Source organism: Prosopis cineraria, unplaced genomic scaffold (assembly GCF_029017545.1).
Source record: "Prosopis cineraria cultivar Desert tree isolate PC_DT_omini unplaced genomic scaffold, ASM2901754v1 PC2, whole genome shotgun sequence".
NCBI lineage: Eukaryota > Viridiplantae > Streptophyta > Magnoliopsida > Fabales > Fabaceae > Prosopis > Prosopis cineraria.
Genome location: NW_026555333.1, coordinates 46,838,162 through 46,850,517, shown reverse-complemented (window position 1 = coordinate 46,850,517; position 12,356 = coordinate 46,838,162). Strand labels below are relative to the sequence as shown.

The window sequence follows — 12,356 nt, the reverse complement described above, 5'->3', positions numbered from 1 at the left end:
TTAGGGTGTGTTTGTATATTCATTGGGTAAAATTGATTAATATAATTAATTTTAAATATAACTAATTATATTATGTGGTATAATACTCGTAAAAATTAATTATAAACTTAAAATCATAAATTTTTTTTTAATATTCAAACACTTCTATACATGCTGCCAAAATCAATTATGAATCAATGATCATAATTTTTAAAAATTGATTAATAGGATTGATTTTAAATATAATTGAAAAATCTAATTATTGAAAATCAGGAAAAGCCATGACTTTAAGAAAATATATCCAAACATTATATTGAATATGATATTACAAAAAATGCCTCATAATATTGAAAGGAGAGAGTATTTTGCTATGTAATAATACTTTTTCTAATTAAGAAGAAAACTGAAATTAAAATTACAGCAACAATAATCTCATTCACACTTTTTATTTCTATCATTCTTCTTGCAATTTCCATTTACACATGTTATCCTCGATTTCTTTGCGTTGTGTTTGGTTGTCTCATGCATGAGCCCTATGGACACTGCAGTAACAATCATTGAATGCTCCCTGGGGACACTGCAGTAACAATCACTAATTAATGCAACCTAAGCTTTTGCTCCCTTTGATATTTTTTGAGGAAGAATGATAATAAAGTTTCAAAATAAAAAAATAATGATAGTTAAGTTTTTGATACAAAAATTTTAAAAATCAATTGTAAATATTAATCCAGATAATTAAACTTAAGAGTTTCAATTATCAATAAAATATTTGAATTCTAAATATATTTTTCAGTCTGCAATTCCAATTCCTGTTTGCAAGTTATTTGAATCACTATTTGCAATTTATTTTCCAGAAAATTTTGTCAGCAATCTAAGTATAATTAATTTCTTATTTTAGGATTTTATTTTTATTTTCTCCTTTTTTTATGGTATCAGAATTGATATCTTTTTATAAAAAAGAAATGGAGAAAAAATACAAATGAATTTCAATTCTTCACTGCGCAAAATTACATATAACGTTAGATCTATTTTATTGTTTCATTATTATTGAATAAACTTATACTTTTTTATTATTTTAATTTAAGAACGAAAAAATAACTCAAAAATTATATATGTTATGTTGTGCATGAAAACTATGATTCTCTGTTTTTTTTAACTCATATATGTTGGATATTTTGTCATAAGTCTCATATTAGATAATCTCACAAGTAGAGTAGAGTTAGTTTATAAAATATAAAAGGCTCTTCCACCCAAGCAGCTTGGCTAATCTTTTGGGATTCTTCCTTTAAACTTATTAGCATAACATTGGTCCTTTCATTAAAAGACTAGTGTCAAGGAAATAGCAATGTATCTCACAATTTGATCAACAAGAGATCGAGTGAAGTGCCATTAAGTGAAATCATTAAGGATATTGACTCTCAAATGGGCCCACTTCAAGAAGCCTCATTAATAGAGTGAGTTTATAAGTGTGAATAACTCTTCCACTCAACAAGTTAGGGAAGCGACTTCCCTGACAATTCAACTCCACAATACTTTACTCGGTCTCTTATTGATCAGAACCCTTCATGAATAGCTCTGTCCATGACATTGATCTCTCAATAAAAATATCAATATTACGATCACAAGTTTAAAAAAAGAGCTCATTTTAAAAAACTAACTTATTAAATGAGAAAGTCTTTTAAATTTATAAATCCCATATCACTTATGAGACTACCCAATATGAAATTCATTGCATATTTTGAATTTACTTGGCTTCAATAGGAGGATCAATTCACAAAAAAAAAAAAAAGTTTTTTCTTTTAATAAACTGAAAGAGTTCTTTAGTATGACATTATGTGAATAATCTCCAGGGGACAGACAGATGAAGAATGCCAGCACCTAATAAATACCAGTCAAGTTCTGATGAAACTTTTAAGAAAAATGAGTTGTAAACATATTTCCAAATAGTTACAAATAGAAACGACATGCAGAATGTATAAACTTGAAGGACTAAGAGGAGTAAGCTTAGATCTAAAGAGCTCGATATGAATAACTAAACTATAAATAGATTTAGAGATTCATGGCTATTTAAATTGTAACTTGAGAGTAAATTTAATCCTTATTAAATGGGAATTAATTAATCAGCCAAGAAATAAATGGGACACTTTGAAAATACGTGTTATTATAATTGCAAAGAGTCAACTCAAAAAAGTAAATTTTAGTAAATTTTAGTAATCTCTGTAAGTGAAATTCAATCCCAAATGCTTTCTTGATTGGATTAATCTCTATTTATTTATTATCTGTTATTTTTATTCAATCATTATATCGTATAGGAACTAAATTCAATTGGGTGAGTAAAACTTAACCTTCTTGTAAGTTTGGCAATTGTGAAAGTGAAATTTAAACATATTTTACAAGAAGGTTTGTAAAGCGTGGTTAAGTTTTATTAACCCAATTAAATTGTAAAAGAAAATTTTAATAATCTATTATTTTTTATTTGTCGTTTTTATTCAAATATATAGTTTACAATTTATTATAAATCTTAACCTCCTTATTGTAATTCTGTACATTTGTGAAAGTGATCAATTAAACATCGAATTAGAATCCATCGGTCCATCAGTAGTATTAAATATATTAAATATAATAATAAATTGTGCTACTCATGAACCTTAAATAGTATCAATCATATCAGGCTTGTTTTGACCAGTACGTTTAGAATTAATTTTTGATCACAAAGCAATTAATACATGGTTTTTGGGCGGCATTCACACTACCTCAATCCATTTTTCATGTGTTTCTCGTTTATGGTGCAACTGGTTTCCTGCCATCTGTGCTCATCTCTGTGATGAGTTTTGGATTATTCAGATTTTGATATAGATAATTTAAATTTAAAATATTATTATATATTATATTTATTAAAATAAAATTTATAAAAATTAAAAAATAATTTTAATAATTTTTTATTTTTGACATGATCTAAATTTAATTTAGAGGGTTCAATTTCATATTAAAATTTTTATAATTAAGGTATATTAATTATTCAAATATACTCTGCATAGTGCATATTAACATTAGATTAAATCTGAACTTTGTGGAGTATATTTGGATAGTCAATATATAACAATTATAAAAATTTTAATATTAAATTTAGCCTTTTAAATTAAATCTAGATCAAATTAAAAATAAAAAATTATTAAAATTATTTTATAATTTTTATAAATTTATATTTCAATAAATATAAAATAAAAATATATAATAATATTTTAAATTTGGATCATCCAATACTAGAAAAATAGAATTTAGCAACGGAAGTCCCTTGGTAAATGCCATTTTTCCTTGCTAAATTACATTTTAACAAGATATTTTGTCCCTCACTAAATTTGTATCAAAAAAAACGAATCGCTAATTTTAGCAAGGGATTGTATTTTCCTCACTACAGTCCCTCACTAAATTTGCAAAGAATTGAATCTCTCGTTAAATCCCTTACTAAATATACCTATATTTAAAGATAGTAATGCCATATTACCCATCATACTTATGACATGTCACCTACAACCTTATGTCTCGTCAACTATCATGTCACTTATTATTTCATGCCTCATCACTCACCATGCGTGTCACAACTCATGACATGTTATCATCTACCTCGCATTATGTCAATTGTTCCTAGTCAAGTCACATATTTATTATGTTTATCCTAAGATCAAGACTTGAACTCTTGACCTACAACCTTCCAAACCTTATGCTTTCTTCCTTTGTCAGTTGAACTGAAAGGTACCTATAGTCATTATATGAGAAATTAAAGATATATTATTTAATTATATCAATATATCAAGTAATATATTATAAAAATACACATATATATTAAATTTTATTTTCAAGTACTAATATGTTAACAATATTTATATTTTATTTAAATTATTCTTTATATAACATTTTAATAAAATGTTATTTTATTAATGAAAATGAACTTAAAATAAATAAACTATTAAATATTAAATAATTTTATTATAAATATTTTAGTCAATTTTTAAATTAATTTTATTTTTAAATGAAAATAATTAAATATATAATTCAATATCATTGTCAAAAGTCACCGTTTTTTTAGTAATTAGTTAGAGATAGAATTTCTTGATAAATCCCTTGTTAATTATTTTATTTTAAAGAGGGATTGACAATATCTTGCTATTTTTCTCATTAATTATTTTATTTTAAAGAGGGATTGACAGTTTTTCGCTATTTTCCTCATTAATTATTTTATTTTAAAAAGGGATTGACATTCACTCACTAATTTTATATCAAATTATAAAATCAATATCCCTCGTTAATTTGATATTTTAAAGATGAATAGACGACCTCTCACTGAATTTTTTTTATTAATTTACATTTTTCTAGTAGTGATCCAAATTAAAATCAAAATGGTCTAGATTTAATCATAAAATGAGAACCATGGTGCTCATCCTATGATGAGCAAGAAACCGGGTCTCATCAATGATTGGGTTCTCTTTATGCTTTACTCATCGTGAGAGTAATGAAGTAGCTAATTTTCTTGCAACTGTTTCTTTTAAGAATGTGTACCGGTAGGATGTAGAGCCGTCAATTACGGGCTCGGCCTTTTTAGGCCCGAAAAAATTGAGGGTCGGGCTTCTATTTTACCTTTAAAAAGGTAAATCGGGCCTAAAAGGGCTGGCCCTTTTAGGTCCGAAAATAAAAGGGCCTTAGGCCTGTTTATAATTTTTTTTAAATTATAATATACAAAAATAAAAGATTAAATACATAACTCAAAAAATGAACATATTAAATGCATTCATCCATCCATCATTTATTTATTAAGATTTAGCTGATAATATTAACTAAGTTTAATTTTTATTGGTATTCACTTTGATGTTGCTATTTGATATTAGACCTAAATATTTTAATTTTCTTTATTGTTGTGGTGTAAATTGATTTAAATTTATTTTCTTAAACTTAATTTTATGAATAATAAATTTTTTATGATTATAAATATATTTTTTTATAATTTTTAATTAAAAAAATTTTAAAAAAATAGGGCCGAGGCCCTGAGGGCCGGCCCTTTAGCCCTGACGGCTAGGGCCTAGCCTTAAAAAATGAAACCCTGACATGCAATCGGGCTTATTAGGGCCAGCCCGTTTAGGCCCTAGCCCTTCAAGGGCCGGCCCTTTAGGGCTGGGCTGGCCCTAATTGACAGCTCTAATAAGATGAGTGTATGAACTAACACTTCCTTTGTTCTTTACTGTATTGTTATAAACTTTTTTAGTTCAACGCATGAGATTTCCTTTCGACCCAAAAAAAAAATAATTAACTTGAAACGCCTATAATAGAATAGAACTAATGTTTCACATGCATGCATGTCTATATATTTATTTAATACGGGGATAAGGTGGACCCCATGCATTTAAGTTGATTCCTAAAGGAGCTTGAAACAATTCGGACGTTCGTACTTGGTGCTCCTCGCTCTACGTGCTCGTCATGCGTGGCTCAATCTCAATCTTTTATTTTATTTTGAAATGATCTCTACTATTCATTTAAATTAATTTTTAATTATTTTTTAAAATATTATGTTTATAAGAAATTGTAATAGTAAATCTAGACTATCCAAACTTACTTAAATAGTCAGTAAAATTTGTAAAAAAAATTTAATTTTAATATTAAATTAGGTCAAGTAATATCTGAACTATTTGAGAGTACATCTGGATAATTAAATTATAAAATTATAAAAAGTGTAATTTTAAATTTGATCTCCTATATAGCTATATTAAATATATACTGATTAGATTGATTTTGAGTAAATTTATTAAAAAAATTTATATTTTTTTCTAATTTTTTATTTTAATAAATGTAAAATAAAAATAAATTTTTTTATATTTAGATGGTCCAAGTCTTGTTAGAGGTGATTCGTACCGTTGTGCTCATTCCCTGATGAGCATTGAAGACAATATATATTTAACATTAAATTTTTTAATTTTTATATTAATAAATAAAATATTTAAAAATTAATTTAAATAAACAATAGAGATCATTTTAGAGTGAAATGGGAGACTCAGATTGAACCATATATGATAAGCACAGAATGTGTACGCCTGTTTGTTTTGTTTTGTTTTTTTTTTTTTCCCGGTTCTTTCCAATTTGCTCATGTCGTTTTAAGAGCATTATATTGGTGTTTTCTAAGAAGAGAAATAGACATGAATGAGAAAAATTGTCGATAAGTCTGGTTTAGAACCTAGGATAGGATATGCCTCCCCCAAGCTATAATTTAGAAATAATTAAGCCGCCGAAAGTACGGCTGGTTGAGGTAAGAAAGGAGATAAAGACCAATTTTTTCAGTAACTTTATTTCTATATGAAACAATGCAAAAGAAGAAAAAGACTAACTGACATGCAATCAGGCTTCTTTTAATCAGCACAACTTAACCCAAAAAAAAAAAAATTACATGAATAAATTAAAGTGGACCCCCTGCAGGAGGCAGAACCAAAGATTAAATAATAGAGGGGCTGAGATTAAGAAACACGTATAATACAAAACTTTCATAAATTTTGGAGGGAATAAAATATCTAACCTTTATATAATATTAAAAAAATTTAACAGCTTGAGTGGCCATGCCCCTGCCGGCACCCTCCGCCCCTAACCCCATGCCTTTATTTATGTTGAAGCCTCGTGAAGCTTGAACCAATAACCTTGTTTTTTTGCCTATTTAAAGCCCAACCATACAGAGACATTGCGTATACCACTGCCTAGAGCCAACCCTCAACATGATGAACCTATTTCTCATGTCGTTTGTAGTAGAAGCTTCAGCCTCCGCTTGACTTCATGAGTTCAAATATCTTCATCCATTTCTCACGTTATCTCGCTTCTCTGCATTCTTCCTTCTAGCCCTATCCTTCGCCATTTTTCATCACTTGAAGAGACAAAGAAGCAAAGTATACCTAGTAGACTTTGCTTGCTACAAACCAAACGATTCTTGTGCTATTATCAATGATGTGTTGTTGGAAGTTTTCAAGAGCATTGGAGCTTTCTCAGAAGAGAACTTGAAATGAATGAAGAAGATTGTAGAGAAGTCTGATTTGAGACCTAAGACGTACCTCCCCCAAGCTATAACGCAGAATAACCCACCAAAAGTATGTTTGGCTGAGGCAAGAAAGGAGGCAAAGACCGTGCTTTTGGAAGCCGCTTATGAACTTTTGGAGAAAATGTGGGTCGAATCTAAGGATATAGGAATTCTTCTTGTTAATAGTAGTACGTTATGTCCTTCGCCATCTTTGTGTGACATGATTGTGAATCGATATAAACTCAGACACGATATCTTGTGCTACAATCTTAGCGGTATGGGTTGCAGTGCTGGAGTTCTTTCTATTGACTTGGTCAACCGCCTCCTGCAGGTTCTTCATTTTTCATTCTAAGCAAAATAGTTGGTGCGTAGAATATTCAACCAACTTGATTATTAAAAAGACAAGCATGCGCACTTCATTGCTATTGAATCTATTAATGATAAAAGTTTTAACCACAGAACATAATTGTAAGTTGTTAGCCAAGAATAGTGAGAACAGATTTACAGAGTGTTGAGTTTAGGTTGGATTATTAATGTAAAAGGTAATGAAAAATTTATTGTTGGCTCCTTGCTTATATATCAAATGTATTAATTGAACGGGCAAATGTAAGCTTTAATTTGTGTTAAATCAAATTTTACCTTTTTTGGCAAAAAATATTAAATCAAATTTAAATGAATTTTAAATGTTTTTTTATTTTTTAAAAAAATTATGCATTTATTAATAATTTTTATTCTTCCAAGAACATATTTAATCGATTAAATTATAAAGATTTGATTAAAATAAAATAAACTACAGAACCTAATTCAAATCCAAAAAGGTTTGATTATGTTGTATTTGTTCATCCTTTATTACTTTCCATGTTTTTTAATATTATGTCCCCAATAATAATGTGAAAAGGCCTCCAAACTTAACGTGACATGAAAAGTGTTTTGTATAGTAGTATATAAAGGTTACTACGCACAAATATTTCAAATTACTTGACTTATTTGTGTCAGTACTCGGCATAGTATTTGATATCTATATGTTTCTATACTTTTTTTTATATGTATCTATAAAATACCACAATATTATTTTTAATTAAAAACATTTTTAATTTTTTATACATATTCGATACTTTTAGTTTCACATATTAATAATTTTGGATGCTATCTAATTCATATTTCTTGATATTTTGTTGCAACAGTCACATCCTAACTCATACGCCATGGTGCTGAGCACTGAAATTGCAAACACAGGGACGTACTTGGGCAACAACCCTTCAATGCTTCTCATCAATTGTCTCTTTCGCATGGGTGCTTCTGCTTCTCTTCTCTCTAACCATCCTTCAGATCATCGTCGTTCAAAGTACCAAATCATTCACACACTTCGTACCCACATGGCTTCCGATGACACAAGCTACAACTGTGTCCTTCAACAAGAAGATGAGCAACAACAAATTGGTGTCGCGATCTCAAAAGACCTCATGAATGTTGCAGGTCAAGTCCTCAAGTTCCACATCACATCTCTCGCCCCACTGGTTCCTGTGTCGGAAAAACTCAAGTTCCTGGTAACTTTTGTGGAAGGAAGGTTCTAAGATTGAAGATTGAAGTTCATGTTCCGAACTTCAAGTTGGCTTTTGATCATTTTTGCTTTCACACTGGAGGAAGGGCAGTGGTGGAGACAATGCAGAAGAGTCTTGATCTAACTCATGCACCTTAATATTTTGTTACAACAGTCACACCCTAACTCTTACGCCATGGTGCTGAGCATTGAAATAACAAACACAGGGACATACTTGGGCAACAACCCTTCAATGCTTCTCTCCAATTGTCTCTTTCGCATGGGTGGTTCTGCTTCTCTTCTCTCCAACCATCCTTCAGATCGTCGTCGTTCAAAGTACCAAATCATCCACACACTTCGCACCCACATGGCTTCTGATGACAGAAGCTACAACTGTGTCCTTCAACAAGAAGATGAGCAACAACAAATTGGCGTCACCATCTCTAAAGCCTCATGAATGTTGCAGGTCACGTCCTCAAACATCACATCACATCTCTCGCCCCACTGGTTCTTCCTGTCTCAGAAAAACTCAAGTTTCTTGTAACTTTTGCGGCAAGGAAGGTTCTGAGATTGAAGATTGAAACTTGTGTTCCGAAAATCAAGTTAGCTTCAGACCACTTTTGTATTCACACCGGAGGAAGGGCTGTGCTCGATACAATGCAGGAGAGTCTTGACCTTCACGACTGCGACATGGAACCTTCTAGAATGACACTGTATAGATTTGGGAATACATCTTCGAGTTCTGTGTGGTATGAATTGGCTTACTGTGAAGCCAAAGGAAGAATCAAGAAAGGTGACAGAATCTGGCAATTGGGATTTGGGTCAGGATTTAAGTGTAACAGTGCCGTGTGGGTTGCACTAGACAATATTGAAGCAGGTTCAATGAAGAATCCATGGAGGGATGATATTCATCAATTTGCTGCTAATTAATGCTGTGGCTTCTCATTAGAATCTATGTCAACTAGAAAGTGTGGCTTTATTTTATGCACTCCTATATATGGCTGTTCGATGAGTTGTGTTATGACAAATTAAATGTAAGAGTCTTGTGGCATAAAATAGCTTATGTTTTTTATGGATGTTGGGTAGAAAATAAAATTGATCATTGTTGAAAATCTGTTTAAATTAGATTAACTTCCTTTCCAAATAAACGATTTGTAATTCCTCAACTAGATGCAATGTCGATACTCCTTATACTTGCTATATTATTGGAAACAATCAAAGTTAACATTTATGTAAGAAAAATATTCCCTGCAATCTTGTTTACACAAGATTCCTAGTAATCCTTAATATAAGATTATTTATAAAATTAATAAAACGTACATGACTTATCTCTGAAAATATAATTATCTCTTCATTCACTGAAAAAATAGTGAATTAGCGACAAAATTTTGTTCTGTCGCAAATTTTCAAGCCTATCTTGTCATGTATTTAGTTCAAATATTCCTTGATCAAGACCAAGCTTAAACTCATAAATGACAATCACACCCCATAGTGTTTTGTTGTTCACTTGATTGCCAGTTGAACTTAATAGAATTTACAGTCTTTAACTGGGAGATTAAATATATGATATTTAACTTAACTAAGTTTAAAATGAGGATAATTTCACATTTTCTGGCTCGGATAATTGACAACAATGTGGAGGATTGGAGAGGAACCACCAATTTTTTCTAGGAAAACATGGTAGGAAAGGGATCTTCATTTTATTTAACTAATTAATTTTTACTTTTTCTAATCAATATAAAATAATTAACCAGTCTTTCGTACAGAGGAAGTATTAAATTATCAGGAGGCTCTGCTTCAAAGCCAATATCGACAGTTTTTTCATGAGATCAGTTCATTGAATTTTTTTGTAATCCTTTGTATTTATCTAGCACCCTTCTCTTAGGCCTTGAAAGTCCAACTTTCTACACATACAACAAACCAAGATTTGGACACCAAGCGGCCCAGGCCCATCCCTTGAGCAGTACAGGTTTTCTATCTCGTTTAAAATACACGAACAGGCATTGATTTTAGTAGGAGGAGGAATAACCGTTTAAGTACAAAATCTCAAATTCAATTTTGCATGAATACAGAAAATGCTTTTAGGAAAGCTGCTTCTAATTAGACTCATTAATGCTTGAATATGAACCTAGTTACATAAAAGGAGACATTTTCTCTCTCGTATAACATATTTTTTTAAAAAAATACATATATAATTTTTCTATATGTTGATAAATTTCAAGAATTGTTTTACACATTGCATCAGTTAAATTTAAAAAAAAAAATGCTATAAATGTGCAAGTATCATCTGCTGACATGCATGCTTACATGATTTTTTTCATTCACACCTTATAATTTGTAGGTCTCTGTCATATCTCAAAATAAGAACTTGGTTATCTAGCTGCATTCAGAGCTATATTAATCGCTGAAAATCTAAGCAATATGAATTGCTATGCCAATGAACCTATAAATTTAATTTATTATTTGAAATAATAATATATTAATGTTTAAAGTATTATTTCAAACGTAAAAATATCTTACTCAACTATAACAATATTGATATTTTAACAATCATTATATATTCCTCTAGTCGCATTTATAAATTATTTTTATGTTTCACTTGAACTAAACAAAAATCTTAAAATTCATTAATTATGTCTAAACATTTAATAAATTTTTAATCTTACTCCTATTAAATATACATATTTTAATAACATACTTTCTCCCACTAATATTTGATGAGGTAAAAAAAAATTATGATAAAAATTAAATAATGTGACTTATGAGTAAAAAATATTTCCTTCCATTTCATAAATAAGATCCAACGGAGCATCTTATGTAGTTAATTGTATCGACATTTCAACTAAATTATTTTGTGTTTCTCTTGTCACAATTGTCATGTAAATTGATTTTGCATTTAAGAGAAAAATGATTGATTATTGGAAGAATGACATATAAATCCCATTAAATAAACAAATGATAAAAATGTTTTACGAAATGAGGTAATTACTTTAAAGTTTCTAAGCACTTATCCAACATAATTTTTTGCAAAATTATGTTTTTGACCTTTTGCAAAATAATAAAATGAAAGTTAGCTACCATTTGCTACTCAATTTTAATCATTTCTCCATCTGAAATAATCATTTTCACATTGGAATAGTCACTAACCTACAACCCTTACACTTGATACAAAAAGTTGTAAGGTCGTCATTTACTATTCAATTTTACCATGTGGCCCATTTAAAGCTATCATTTTCTCATCTAAAATAGTCATAGACTTACAAATTTCAATTAGAGCTACGAGCTCAACCTTTATTGATTTAGGTCCATAAGCCACGTTTAATTTTCCTAAAATTGCTCACTTTTTTGAGTCCAGTTTTTGTGTAAAGGGTTTAGAACCGAACCTAAAATCACAAGGCTTAATTGCTTCTTGAGGGTGTGGTTATAAAATGGATCACAATTAGAACTTTTCACACAAGGTTATCACCTTGCAACTTGACTTCTAGAATAATAACAATAATAATAATAATATTGGTAGTAATATTTTACCAAAAATTAAAGAGTGCTTGAATTATTTATTATCAGTAATTGATCGGGAACTCAGGGAGTTGAATCTGTTCATCAGACAGGGTTGGCAGGAAAAATAACATTTTCGTTCATTTACAAAGAGCCAATTTAATATACTTCCATAGTTTCAAAGCACTGGATCATGGACTTCACCAGGATTTAAAAAAAAAAGAGTAAAATAAGCTTGGAAGGCTGCCTAATTCCTTTTTTTAGAATTGGGCTTAAAAATTCAGTTACGTTAACAAC

At 29.7% G+C, this 12,356-nt stretch overlaps 1 pseudogene; it reads left to right on the top strand.

Annotated features, from left to right (window-relative positions):
- Window positions 1-9,494, top strand: part of LOC129302828 (3-ketoacyl-CoA synthase 11-like) — a 32,958-nt pseudogene extending 23,464 nt beyond the window's left edge.
- The last annotated feature ends 2,862 nt before the right edge of the window (window positions 9,495-12,356 follow it).